Source organism: Gymnodraco acuticeps, unplaced genomic scaffold (genome assembly GCF_902827175.1).
Source record: "Gymnodraco acuticeps unplaced genomic scaffold, fGymAcu1.1, whole genome shotgun sequence".
NCBI lineage: Eukaryota > Metazoa > Chordata > Actinopteri > Perciformes > Bathydraconidae > Gymnodraco > Gymnodraco acuticeps.
In genome coordinates, this window is record NW_022991168.1 from 287,786 (window position 1) to 302,094 (window position 14,309).

Here is a 14,309-nt window from a genome sequence, read left to right on the forward strand (position 1 = left end):
CATAAACGTTAAGTACTTTTCAATAGCTTAGAGCTAGGCAAGCGAAATTAAGGAGGAACTGTGTAAATGATGAACAACATGTGATGGTGTTTAACACGTCTGCAGTTTACCAAGTAAATCCTCAGATTATGTTTGGCATTAGGTAATGTGCTGTGACCATAGCAAACAAACTAACTATCATGGTGGTGGTATTTACTTCAGACACTTACTTTACTCAAGGTATCAGAAACATAAAATAACAATATACAAGTCGAGATGTTTGCTGTATACGTGAACATGAAACTTTATTAAAACATGAACTGTAAACTTAAATTTAAAAACAAAACAAAAACGATAAAATAATTAATATTGTCGATCGGGGACGGGCAGTGTATCCTGGCTTTGATGTCTCCTCTCCTGTCTCTCCTGGCGGCCCCCTTCCCTGTCGCTTGCCAGGTTAAACCAGCGAATGGTATGCTGGGATATGTCTGCATCCATCGCTGCACTCGTTATAGCGCATTTGCGCACTGCACCTATTGTAAAACAAACACACAAAATAAGTTCTTACACTGTTCTAATACTGCTAGACTGTAGTGCCATCTACAAAGAAAGGTGATTTAGCAATGGCCAACAGAGACCATTGACAGCCAGTGGGTGAATGTAACGTTAAGACATGCTGCACATGCAATGGGGACAGAGACCATAGAGGTGGCATTCAGAGTAGGCGTCAGTGGCGGACAGTCAGGGGCCTGCTAAGCCAAAATTAAGAAAAATATTGCATTCATACATAATATGTTAGTTTACTGTAAATGTCTGTTTTCCTTCTCATTATCCTTCCTTCCTCGTTTTCCTTCTCGCTTTGTTTGTTAAAAATAAATAAAAATGTATGAATAGTTTTAAAATAAACAAATAGTTATTGAAATAAATTAGCTTCCTGTTCATCCCCTCTCTTCTGGGGCGATAGAACATTTCCCAGTCAGTGCAGTAGAGCAGCCAATTGCTGACCGTTGCAACACATGACACGCACAAATTAAGCCAATCATCTAATGTGATGCCAAAAAGGCACGAGCAGTTGAAAGACTTACAAGGTAGTGATTGACAGGCTAAGGGAGTGTTGTGAAACAAAGTGCTTACAAGATTAAGGTAATAGATTCAGTTCCAAGAGAACAAACTGTTGCTTAAACTTTACCTGTAGGATAGAAGTGTCTGTTAAGAAGATGGAAATTGAGTGAATGCAATCTAATTCAACTAGGCCAATCTAATTCTTTTTACACCATTATGATGAAATAAACATTTGGAAAGACACTTACGGAAAAGAACGATTTTCATGGCCATTTTATTGAAGGCCCTTTTGCCGTTTACTCCCTTCCAATTGATCCTGTGTGCCACGGTGCAGGTAATCATTCTTGCCAGAATATTCCACACAACCCTCTTAGTGTCCACCCCTCCAACAGAGGAGAGCGAAGTCGCCTAGGTGGAGAATGGAAACTGAACTGAAAATACATGTCAACATTACTGCAACAAACTCAAAGACAAACAAGGCTAACATTTTGTATTGAGCATATGAAAACATGTCCCATAAAAATACTTACAAGATTTGTCTTCATTCTTTCGTTTAGAGGGTTTAGAGGGCCACTCTTCGAAACGCTCCAATTCCCCATCGCTGTCGAGGGGGAATTGGAACTCTTCGGGCATCTCGTAGGTTGAGGCATGCAGCCCTGATCCTACTTTCGCCATGAAAATGTTTAAAGTTCCTGCTAACTGGTTGACCTGCTGCTTAATATAGCAGCAACAGGCCATGCAGCTTTGCAGCTGAAATAATGTGGAAAAATAAAGATATTTGATAGGGCAAGACCATATAATGCTTAGTCAGTTAATAGAATTTTGATATCACTCCTAAATTAAAAACTTAGCCTAACCATTCAAAATATACTAGTATAGGGGAAATGTGTGTGGGTTGGATTCGCAGAGTAACTCAAGATACAATACTATCACGATTTGTCTTACCTGTGCAGGGAATCGGGCCACTATCACCCCCAACCCTAAATGTGGGTCTGAAGACATGCTCATTTCTGGGTGTTGTGGGCCCCATTCATTGTGTGAAATGACCCCTGCCTCCTTGGTCCCGACCGTCGCTGGCTATTTGGCAAAAAGCAAATCAATAGTGATAAGCAGATTATAAATAAATAAGAAAAGAAATTGGCAACACAAACATATAAACTAAAAGACTGTAATACTTATAAGACAGGTTTAAGAAATATACAGTATATATATGTTTTTGTATTCCACAGGGTGCACCCATCATTTGTCTAGCATTGAATTAAAGAATGTATAGGTTCAACAAAAAACATATTCTTACAATATAGCTTTGCATATTCACATACAGTGGGGAAAATAAGTATTCAACGCGTCAACATTTTTGTCAGTAAACCTATTTCTATTCACAGAACATTTTGACCAGACTTTGGTATTAACTCAAGAAATCCTGAGTAAATACCAATGTCTTGTCAACATTTCCTATGAATAACCGCATTGGAAATATGTTTACTGAAACAAAATTATGCATTAAATAATACTTTTTTTTGTCGACATACTTCATGATGCCATTGATTTTGGTAGTGTGTGGGCCTAAAATTGAGAATTATGTATTAGAATAGTTCCATGTACACTTCAGGATATGTATTTGCACTAAAAACTCACCATTTAATGTGGACAATTCAGGGTAACTGAAATCTGGACTCATAAATGGTGGATGTCTTTCAGGTGGAGTAACTGTGAAAATGCCATTGCCTAATAGATGGTGGACATCAACGGAAAGCGAGAAAAAGAGAGGCAGTGTTGACAATAGGCAGGAACAGGACTTGCAGTGGCACAGCACAAAGTAATCAACATATATAAGTGTATAAGATAAATACATCAACAGCAATAACATACAGTTGAATCGCCATCTCTCTTAAACTCTTTCAACAAAGATCAGGAAGGGGTATTTATTGCAGGACTGTTGTAATAGACTGCATTAGCTTTCCTTAAATGTACCTAATAAACTGGCATATACACGTACACCTTCCCCCCCAATATGTGAGTTGACTCTGAGTGAAGCTAATTAAAGGTCTGCCAAGATGAGAAGGGATTGCAGTCAGAACTTTCTGCTGCTGTGACTTGTGATGTGAATTTCTTCGGCCGATGCTTGTAATAAACTGCCAGTGTTTGACATCAGAACTCCTGCTCGTCCTGTGTCTCCTTCCTGAGTCGGTGACTCCCAATGCATTGCTACACAGAAGTTTCCTCCACAAATTGGCGTTGTCGGCAGGATACCAACATATCTTCAGAGACTGGTAAGTGTAATTTCAAATCCACATTTGGACATTGCCTTACCAGAATATATGGTATTTCGTTTTGGTTAATGAACATTTGGGGATAAAAAAACCCAGGGAATCAGTGTCTGGGGACTCAGTCCTGGCTGATTTCCTCTGTGTGTGCTGCTCGGGACGGAAGTGCCATACAAGCTCATGTTCAGAGTAACCTTAAAGAAAGGCATCAGTAAAGTGGAACTTCTGTTTAAAAGCAATGTAAAGATTTGTATTGAACAAATAGCCGAATTCTGGGGGTTTCAGCGGCCAAACACAGCAGCCAGAGATATTTCCCTCCATCGCCTCTGTGAGCACGGCTCCAGCAGCAGCCGGGGGTGTGTGTGTAAATACCTCCCCGCGTTTGGGTGGCTGCAGCCGTGCAGCTGAGAGGAAGAAAGTCACAGCCTTTTTGTCTATAAGCTTTAACTCACACCACCGCCATCTCTATTAAAAACGAGATGGCCTAAAAGCACTCGTTGTCTGTGACCGTCTTCTGCATTGCTGGTAAGACCGGGGCAGCACGAGGTGCGTGCATCGCCCGATGCGCCACAGCTCTCTACTCTGCTGGAGGAACATTTCCTACGTTGCTTGGAAGCGTTCCCTACTCCGCTGGATCAGCTGGTGGCGGTCCGGGGTGCATACATAACAATTATAGGCTAATTGATCACGGGTGGGCAGTGGCAAGCAAGCGTAGAAACAAAACTGTGTTTCATCGTTGTGATGAACTCGATGGCGGGTGTATAGGCTGGTCGTGTAGGACTACAGTTAACTGTGCTGTTTTTGGAGAGAAAGGGTAGGGGAAAAAAGTCTATGTTCTCCTGGTCGGGGGATCATAGCGACACTAGAATATAGTAGTGGTTGTCGCAAGAGGATAAGCTAGTTATCGCTTTTGGACGGTCTTCAGGCACGATCTTAGCACTTGTACAAGGGTGGATGCGCGAGTCAAGGTGCTCCATTTCTATAATTCCCTACCCCCTCTGAAACCTCCTAATTCGGACTAAATTGAGCTGAATGAACTTTGCTGTCACGCTGGTATTTATTGCGAGTTCATGTTTGTTTGTCCAAATTGCAGTGTTGATTTTCTTGTACTAACCATAAAAACTGGGTAATCATGTGTCCACACCTGAGCCAGTTGTTAAAGCTAAAACACACACACACAATAAAGGACAGACTCAAGCTAGACTAGTACACCCCCCACAATTCACAACAGACAACCAGAACTACACACACATGTTTTCCCCAAATATGCCGTCCGGGATAGTCGGCAGAGCTGTAGGCTGGAATCATGTGATGCCTTTTACAGCGCTGATGTGCGAATTTTCACAGCGGAACCATCAGAGAGGGAAAACCCCGTTTGAATGGCCATACACAGACACTTTTAACATGAGTGTCCTGTGGCAAGTGTTTCAAATCGTGGAGGATGAACCGAATCCCTCTTGGGACACAGTGTACATGAAATAATGTGTGAGAGCGTGGATGTCTGTGGGAGACAGAAAAGGATTTCATGACAAAAAGAGTGAAAGTGGAGGTGGGGCTCCAGTGAGCTCAGAACGATGATTGATAATGTTTCCAAATGTGTTGCGGGTTGTCACTTGCTTAGCTTAGAAGCCGCTTTTGAAGTCAGAGCAGAGAACATGTCCAAAATAAAAGAGAGGCATGGCAAAGATGTAGCGGCCATAGCTAAAGCTGTAATGTTTGACTGGCTTAAGCGCCAGGGCAAAGCTCCCCTCCCGTCCCAAGTGATTAGCATCTTGGGGGTCCCACTGACACAGAGCATTATCAAAGAGCACACTGTAACTCTCTGCCCCAAAGTGATCCCCACCAGAGACACAAATGAACCAAATCCTATTGCCAGAAACTCAGATAACGACTTGCTAATGACAGCTGCAGCTATCATAAACGACAGACAGGTAGAAGTACAGAGAAGGAAAGAAGAGAGACAGTTAGCATTTCTGGAGGAACAGAGAAGGGAACAAGAAATACTAGACACACACGCAGAGAAGAACGCAGTTTTACACATGCCCTATCACAAGAGCGACAGTGAGACTAGCGAAGGTGAGAATTCTGATTATTCAGGAGAGCCATCTCCAGCACGAAGCCCCCCTGCTCTGTTAGAGGCACTCAAGGAAAAAAGGATCACAAGACAGGCGGCGCATTCAGCGCTAGAGCGAGACACACATAGTGCAGCGCAGAAGCACTAATTTTCCCGAAAATCCTGATAGGAGAAGTCCCGGTTTACAAACCATGGACTCCCTCAGAGGTTATAGATGTCACAAGACACGCTCCCAACCCCACTAAAAACCCAGATGAGTATCTATCATGGCTGACTAATGTGTGCATGGTGTACAACTGTTTAGTGCATGATGTTAAACAGCTGATCGTCCTCACATACAAGGCAGAATGGCCCACGTGCAAAGATGAGTTTACGTTTCCAGTGTGCACAGACGCAGGAGATTGGCCCGTATCACAGTCCCTCACTCAGTGGCTAGACACTGACGCAGCCAAAGCTATCAAAGCATGTGCTAAAACCCACACTGATTTTTCCCAATTGATGGCTTGCATCCAGGGCCCTACAGAAACAGTGCCAGAATGTATCCAGAGATTCATAACAGTGTGGGACAACAGTGCAGGCATTAAAAGAGAGATCAATGATTTGTTTGCAGTACAGAGCTTATTGCATAACCTTATCCCAGAGACAGCTCAGGCGTACATGTTAGCCACCCCTGATTGGCAGATAAAAACCTGGAAAGGTACTGTCGCCACCATGCGGGCCCTACACAGAAGCCAGATGTTTCTGGTCCCCCGAACTGCCCAGCTGCTGCAACAACTTCCTCAGGACAGCACACAGGCTTATCAGGGTCAGAATAACTCACAGCAGATTCAGGGACAGAACCACACACCACAGTATCAGAACCAAGGACAGTCACAGGGTTATCAAAATAAAAACAGACAGCAGCAAAACAGAAACCCCCAAAAACAAATGCACTGCCACGTCTGCGGTTGCACAGATCATTGGGCAGCTAGATGTCCCAACAGGTGGGGAGCACAGCAGCACACACACAACTTGCCTTCTCTGCCCCCACCCCCGTGGCACACACTGCAGCCTCCTCCAACTCCCCAAGCACCCCCACCTCTGTCCAACAGCCAGTTTCCACCCTATGACAGGCAGGCCCAGCAGGGGCAGTATGCCGCAGCACAGGATGGCTATAATCCAAAATAGGGAGGCCATGGAGGAACAGGATCAGCAACACAGAATTTCCCCATTCAAGCAGCAACTATTCGCCTTTCCACTAACCCCCGCGAAGATCCATTGATGCCGGTTGAGGTTAATGGCACAACTGTTGACATTTTGGTTGACAGTGGTGCCACATTATCAGCAGTACGAACAAAGGAGCAAGTGTGTAAAGCAACTAACAATTTTGTTACCACTGTAGGCGTTTCAGGGGTTCCATTGGCAGAGCCTCTTTCAGAGAGAACTAATATTTCTGTTGATGGATCACATGTGCAACACTCGTTCATTATCTCAGATGGCAGCCCAATTAACCTAATGGGCAGATACCTACTGTATAAGCTACAAGCAACCATACATTGCACACCAGACGGACTGTATTTGACAATTCCGGACAGCAGATTATATCAGGCTGTTCAATTCATACACTCATCTCAAAACAATCTTTATTGTTGGTCATTTCCAGATTTCCAAATGCTTTCTATTTTCTCTACAGAGGGAATTCAAAACATTGCTAGCATTTCCCCAGCATGCGCCTCTATGATGTCATCTATGAGGCCTGTGTTACATTGTCACTGCACAGCTGCATTTAACCCATCAAATGAGTATGCACTGTCAGCGAGGAGTTTTTGCAACAGCTCAGATCAGTTGGAATGCGAGCAGTTTCTATTTATAGGCCCCCAGGGGTGCGCATTGCCTGTTAGGCTCACACCCCCACAGCAGGGCCTTCATGTTGTGGAGATTGCCCCTCACGTTACACTAGCTGTCACTCCAGGCAGTAGTCCTGAGGAGGTGGGGGCTATGGCAGCCCACTGCCATGCTCGGCTAGAAGCTGTTTCTCTCCCACACACACCTAATCTGATCAGCCTTGGAGAGGAGCATTGCATGCTAGTAGTTATACACATACCACTTTCGTCTCATTAGTATGCATAGAAAGTGACAGGTCACACCTCTCCCTACTTATTAAGCCCCGCCCACTTCCGGCCAAACCCCGCCCACTTCCGGCTAAACCCCGCCCACTTCCACCAGAAGTCCCGCCCCTCCATAAGCCCCGCCCCTTCCGCCGGAAGTCCCGCCCCCACTTCCGGTTTTTCAAAATAAAATTAAAAAATATTTTAAAAATGATAAAAATAAAAATGCTGCCCCTACCGGTCACCCCCACTTCCGGTTTTTCAAAATAAAATTAAAAAATATTTTAAAAATGGCAGTATTGACTGCAACTTACAAATACTTGCAAATAACATGAAATATACAACCATATATTTTAAAAGTAATGTCTCAGCTCTAAAGAGCAAGGTCCCGCCACCTAACCACGTCCTGTGCCCCTGTATACAGCAGTATTGACTGTAACTTACAAATACTTGCAAATAACAAGAAATATACAACCATATATTTGTAAAAGTACTGTCAATCTCACTAACTCTCTCTCTCTCGCTCTCTGCTATTCTCTGCCGTGAAAAGTTTGGTGAACAGTCAAGACAGGTGTGGGGACCATAAAACCCCCAGACATCCTCTGCGGGACAAATGGTGGGGCGATGGGGAGGGGGGACACACACACACACACACACACACACACACACACACCCCACCACTCACCCCTCATCCGTTAGGGTTAGATAAATAAGAGCCATTCGTCTTTCTCACTCTTCAATATTTTCTCAAGTCGAGAGAAATGGCCAAGAGACGTCTTGATATGGGTGTAATCTGCGAGACACCGCCACCTAGTCACTTCCTGTGCGCCTGTATACAGCAGTATTGACTGCAACTTACAAATACTTGCAAATAACATGAAATATACAACCATATATTTTAAAAGTAATGTCTCAGCTCTAAAGAGCAAGGTCCCGCCACCTAACCACTTCCTGTGCCCCTGTATACAGCAGTATTGACTGTAACTTACAAATACTTGCAAATAACAAGGAGAAAATAAAATGCTGCCCCCTACGGTTTTACAAAATAATAATTTTATAATGAATCACATATGCATAGGATCAATGTCCCTGCCACCTAGTCACTTCCTGTGCGCCTGTATACAGCAGTATTGACTGCAACTTACAAATACTTGCAAATAACATGAAATATACAACCATATATTTTAAAAGTAATGTCTCAGCTCTAAAGAGCAAGGTCCCGCCACCTAACCACTTCCTCTGCCCCTGTATACCGCAGTATTGACTGTAACTTACAAATACTTGCAAATAACAAGAAATATACAACCATATATTTTTAAAAGTACTGTCAATCTCACTAACTCTCTCTCTCTGCTATTCTCTGCCGTGAAAAGTTTGGTGAAACAGTCTGAAGACAAGCTAGGACACGTCATAAACCCCCCCCCCGACATCCTCTGCAGGCAAATGGTAGGGCGATGGGGAGGGGGGAACACACACACACACACACACACACACACACACATTTAAATTCAGAGGATGAAAAAGCAGAAAACATAACTTGTTTTGTAAAACGGTCAGCACGTCAGTTTCAAGAAAGACGTTTGCATACATAAAAAAGTGTATCTTACAGTTCCTTTTGTGAGAGAATTACACACAAATCTGCAGAGTGTCACTAAAAAGTTGTAACACAGGGACTGACATTCTGTATGGGGTTTCACACGGACACAAAGTCTACTTCATTATCTACTTTTGTCAGCTTTTATACACAAAAGTGTATCTTTCAGTAACTTTCTCAGAGAATTTAAGCATAAATCTTTGACAGATTTATGCTTAAATTCTCTGAGAAAGTGGGACTTCCGGTGGAAGTGGGCGGGGTTTAGCCGGAAGTGGGCGGGGCTTAATAAGTAGGGAGAGGTGTGACCTGTCACTTTCTATGCATACTAATGAGACGAAAGTGGTATGTGTATAACTACTCATGCTGCGTCTCTCTGAGCTCATTGCTCTCCCCCAAAGCACATTTCTCCATTTACAACCACCCCCCCTCACAGAGTATGGCCCCCCTTCAGATTTTTCAGAGGTTCCAGCCACATTATGGGCCAAGCAGAAGAATCATGTGGGGTTTGTAAGTTCTGCTCCCCCTCACAGAGTGACACTTAAGGCCAATGCCAGATTGCCAGCGATCAGACAGTACAATTTACCCCAAAAAGCCATTTTGGGCATTGAAGGGGTAATAGTCACTGCTCGATCAGGGGGTCCTGGTTTACACCTCCAGCCCCTGCAATACACCCATTTTGCCAATCCCGAAGCACAATCGCCCTGATGAGTGGCGTTTTGTCCAAGATTTGCAGGCTATTAATGCCATTGTCATTCCAACAGCACCCATTGTGCCGGACACCAATTCAATCCTTGCTTCTTTGCCTCCAGACTCCACACATTACACAGTCATTGATCTTTGTTCAGCATTTTTCTCTATTCCTTTGCATCCAGAAAGCCAGTATCTGTTTGCATTTACATTCAGAGGTAAACAAATCACATACACGCGCCTCCCACAGGGGTTTGTTGAATTGCCTACTGTGTACGCAGCAGCTGTTAAGAGAGATCTGAACACTTTGGTCCTTACAGGGGGTAGCACCCTCCTTCAGTATGCTGATGACCTGTTGATTGCGTCCCCTAACAAAGACGCCTGTCGCATCGACTCCATTCTGCTCATGAAAATACTTTCTGAATGCGGACACAGAGCATCCCTGGCCAAGTTGCAATACTGCCAGACTGAGGTCACGTATTTGGGTCACATTCTGAGAGATGGACACTGCCTCCTCTCACCTGCGAGAGTCTGCCTTTTGAACAAAGTGCCACCACCTCGCACAAAGAAGGAGATGCTTTCCTTCTTGGGCATGGCAAACTACTGCAGACATTGGATATACGAGTACGCTGCTATGGACTCCGTCCTGCGTGCTGCCACTCTGCAGGCCGCCCCTAACATTGTTCAATGGTCTGAGGACATGCACACAGCTTTTCAGGACTTAAAGCAGGCCCTCATATCTGCTCCTGCCCTGGAGCTCCCTGATTACCATCAACCTTTTCATCTACACCTCCATGAAAAGGGGGGCTTTGCAACAGGCATTTTGGTACAGAAGCATGGCTCTAATTTTCGGCCTGTGGCATACTATTCGTCTCGGCTTTCCCCTGTGGTACTTGGTATGCCTTCATGCCTGCGAGCAGTGGCCGCAGTTGCAATAGTTATCAAGCAATCCTCTCCCATTGTACTGGCCAGTGACTGTGTAGTTCATGTCCCACATGCAGTTTTGCACATTCTGAACACCTCTGCTACTCAGCATATGACAGCAGCAAGGCGCTCTGGTTATGAGGCGGTCATTCTTTCAAGCCCACACATCACTCTCAGGCTCTCCCCTCCTCTGAACCCTGCCACACTGGTCCCAATACCAGACTTTGATCTAACACATGACTGCATCACGACCATTGATCTGTCTTCTTCCCCCAGAACTGATATGTTGCAAACTCCAATCCCAAATTCAGATATGGTTCTGTACACAGACGGGTCTGCCTGCAGACCGTCTGACACATTACACTTATCTGGCTATGCTGTTGTGAACGACTGGGAAGTCTTAGAAAGCCGAGCGTTGCCCAATGGCACGTCGGTTCAGGCGGCAGAGTTGTATGCTCTACTTAGAGCGTGTATTTTGGCTAAAGATAAAGTTGCGACCATTTTCACAGACTCCAGGTATGCTTTCGGTGTATGCCATGATTTTGGTGTCTTGTGGAAAATGTGCGGTTTCTGAGCTGGTAAGCCTATTCAACATCATGCGTTAGTAGCTGAGCTATTAGACGCTATCCTGCTCCCTGCACAGCTAGCAGTAGTTAAATGTGCTGCTCACACAAATTCTGATGATCCTATTTCGCACGGAAATGCGTTAGCCGACACCGCGGCTAAACAAGCGGCCATTTCTTCCTGCTCCATGGTGCTCCAATGTCCCTCCACACAACCCGCAGAACCCATTTGTTTGCCTTCCTTTAATGATGTCGCGGACATGCAAGCCCGCGCTGATGCTAGGGATAAAGACTTATGGCTGCGCAGAAGTTGTACACTTGACGCAGAGTCCCGCTTGTGGCTCCACCCAGATGGCCGAATGGTCTGCCCCCGTTCGTTCCTCCATGTTTTGGCACATGTTGCTCATGGCTCTACACATGTAGGAAAAGGAGGGATGAATGGGATTATACAATCACAATGGTTTGCCCCAGGCATCACACTAGCGACACAGGCCCTAGTAGATAGATGCATGACATGCCAGTAGACAAGAAAGAAAAGTGGCCCAGTCCAACACGAACACTTGGTACCCCCGTCGGGGCCCTTTGTAAATATGCAAATCGACTTCTCACACATGCCACCATGCCAAGGTTGCAAGTATCTCTTGGTAATAGTGTGCCAGTTCTCCAAATGGGTAGAGGCCTACCCAACCAGAAAAGAAGACGCTAGAACAGTTGTAAAGTGTCTTCTCAAAGATGTTATTCCTAGATTTGGTGTGCCCACAGGAATGAACAGTGACAGAGGTCCAGCATTCGTTTCTAAGATAACCCAGAGTCTAGCTACAGTGTTAGGGTTCAGATGGCAGTTGCACGTTCCCTATCACCCACAGAGCTCAGGCCAGGTTGAGAGAATGAACTTGACCATAAAGGAGAAACTCACCAAGACAATGTTGACCACAGGATTGAAATGGGTAGATGCGCTACCACTAGTCCTGTGCTCCATCAGAAGCACACCAAATGCTACGACAGGGCTTAGTCCCCACAAAGTATTAATGGGAAGGGTAATGTCCACAGGGTCCACCCCCCCAGTAACACCCCATAAACTTACTCTTTTGTGGACAGAAGATTACATGACTAACTATGTGAAATATCTAACCGACATGTTGAGAAAGTTTCACAGGCAGGTGGCTGACAGGCTCCCTCAGCCTGGAGAGGAGCCCACCCACCCTTTTCAGATTGGTGATAATGTGCTAATCAAGTCTCTTGAAAAATATGTTTTGTCTCCCAGGTGGAAAGGTCCTTTCCAGGTGTTAGTCGTGACCAGAACAGCCTTAAAAGTCCAAGGAAGGACAGAGTGGATCCACGCTACACGATGCCGTCTGTCTCCTCCACCGGTCAGTGGGGAGGGTCAGGGTGTTGGCGTGTGAAGGCGGTCCTCATACTCCTCGTTCTGGGTCTGCTATACCTGGCTAAGGAAGCTCTGCTAGATGAAGCTGAGGCAGTCCCGACGACGGGTGGCGAGGGCTCTCTCCCCTCAGAGGGAGAGTATAAGGTGCTCTTATCCAAGGGCGCAGACAGGTTGACCACTCAGGGCCCAGACCCTGAAGGTCAAACCACACCAACGGGCACATCATTGCCTAGCGACAAAATCAGGTTGTTTCCAAACACCACACAAACATTCAGTAAGGTGCGAGAGAGAAAAAGAGAGAGAAAAAGAGAGAGAAGAAGGAGGAAAGTGGGCCCAGAGATGAGGCCACTCCCACACGGTATTTTCATTTGCAAGACAGGATCACAGAATGTTTCCTTTGAATGTCCGATTACAAAATGTAACTCACGTGACTGTGTTGTTGTGTTTCCTATGTTTCTAAGCAAAGACTTGTGCGTGTGGAACGTCTATCCAGAGACAGGGTACCAGCGGTTCCAGGTCTCACAGCGGATGGTAAGAATAACACTCAACACCATTGCAAATGCACCCCCAGAAATGTGGTGTTTCACTAAAGAACAGTTAAAGAATTATCCTATGTGTACCCAACCCAGTCTCACGGCATTTCGTGTTCACCAACACGATTTTTAATCTATTGATTCGTGTTCACCAACACGATTTGCCCCTTTTTTTCGTGTTGCACAGCACGATTTTAAAAGCAATGTATTTCTACTGCCTGCAGCACGTCTTTTTCTCCGGTCGGGTCGAGGAAGACCTGAAGCTGTGTGGTTCATAAAAACATGTTGTTACTCAATATCAAGCCACAGTTATTGCTTTTATTTGAAATCGTATAATTTCGGACTTTTGTTGCCATCTGTGAGGAAAATAAATGGGGCTCAGAGCCTCAGGATATGAAATCTGTATTTTTTAAATCTTTTTTTCCTTCTAATTTGTTATTCTTTTCAAAATAGCACACTGTTATTCACTCACCAATAACACACAATTATCCTTGCTTTTATTTATTGGTTTAATTCCATAATCTCTGGCTTTTTTGGCGCCCGTCAGGAACTGAATTTCAAAATAAAAATAACCGGAAACAGACGTAGGCATTTCGAGCGATTACCCAAGATCCTCAGCTATGGTTTTAAGCTCGCTTATTGGATGTTTTAGCCGCAATGCATGCTGGGATTTGGTGTTTATATGATATGAAATCCGGAAAACATTTTAAAAGAATAAAATAATACTTAATTCCGAGCGCTCTTGCTTTTCTCTTTGAAAGTCATCACATAACGGCATTGTAATACATGGTTCGGCTGCATTGTATATTACAGATCTGCCGTAGTTCTTTATTCATAGAGCCCTGATGAGAAGGCCTTTGGAAAAACTGAGAAAATGCCGCCGAAACTGAATACTTGACGTGGATCATACATATATTCAACAATTAAACAACATCTTCAATTTCTCTTCACACAATACGTCTCCTTGCAGTATCAACACTAATTCGGCTGACTTTTACATTTGATATAATTCACAGATAGGTTATATTTACACCATAACGGTGCACAGCTGATATAAAAGGACTGTAGTTTTTAAAGATATTACTGATTTTCTTTGAATGTAAGAATGTAAATACTGAGTCTGAAATAGTATAGCAATATGCTGTAAAATTATGT

The 14,309-nt window shown here is 44.4% G+C and overlaps 1 long non-coding RNA gene across 1 annotated transcript; it reads right to left on the reverse strand.

Annotated features, from left to right (window-relative positions):
* Positions 1 to 393: 393 nt before the first annotated feature.
* Positions 394 to 1,602, reverse strand: LOC117560668. The gene is made up of 3 exons (XR_004571210.1): positions 1,572 to 1,602; positions 1,290 to 1,449; positions 394 to 512 (listed from the first exon to the last, which is right to left on the reverse strand). It is a non-coding gene; the product is annotated as an uncharacterized LOC117560668 (long non-coding RNA).
* Positions 1,603 to 14,309: the final 12,707 nt, after the last annotated feature.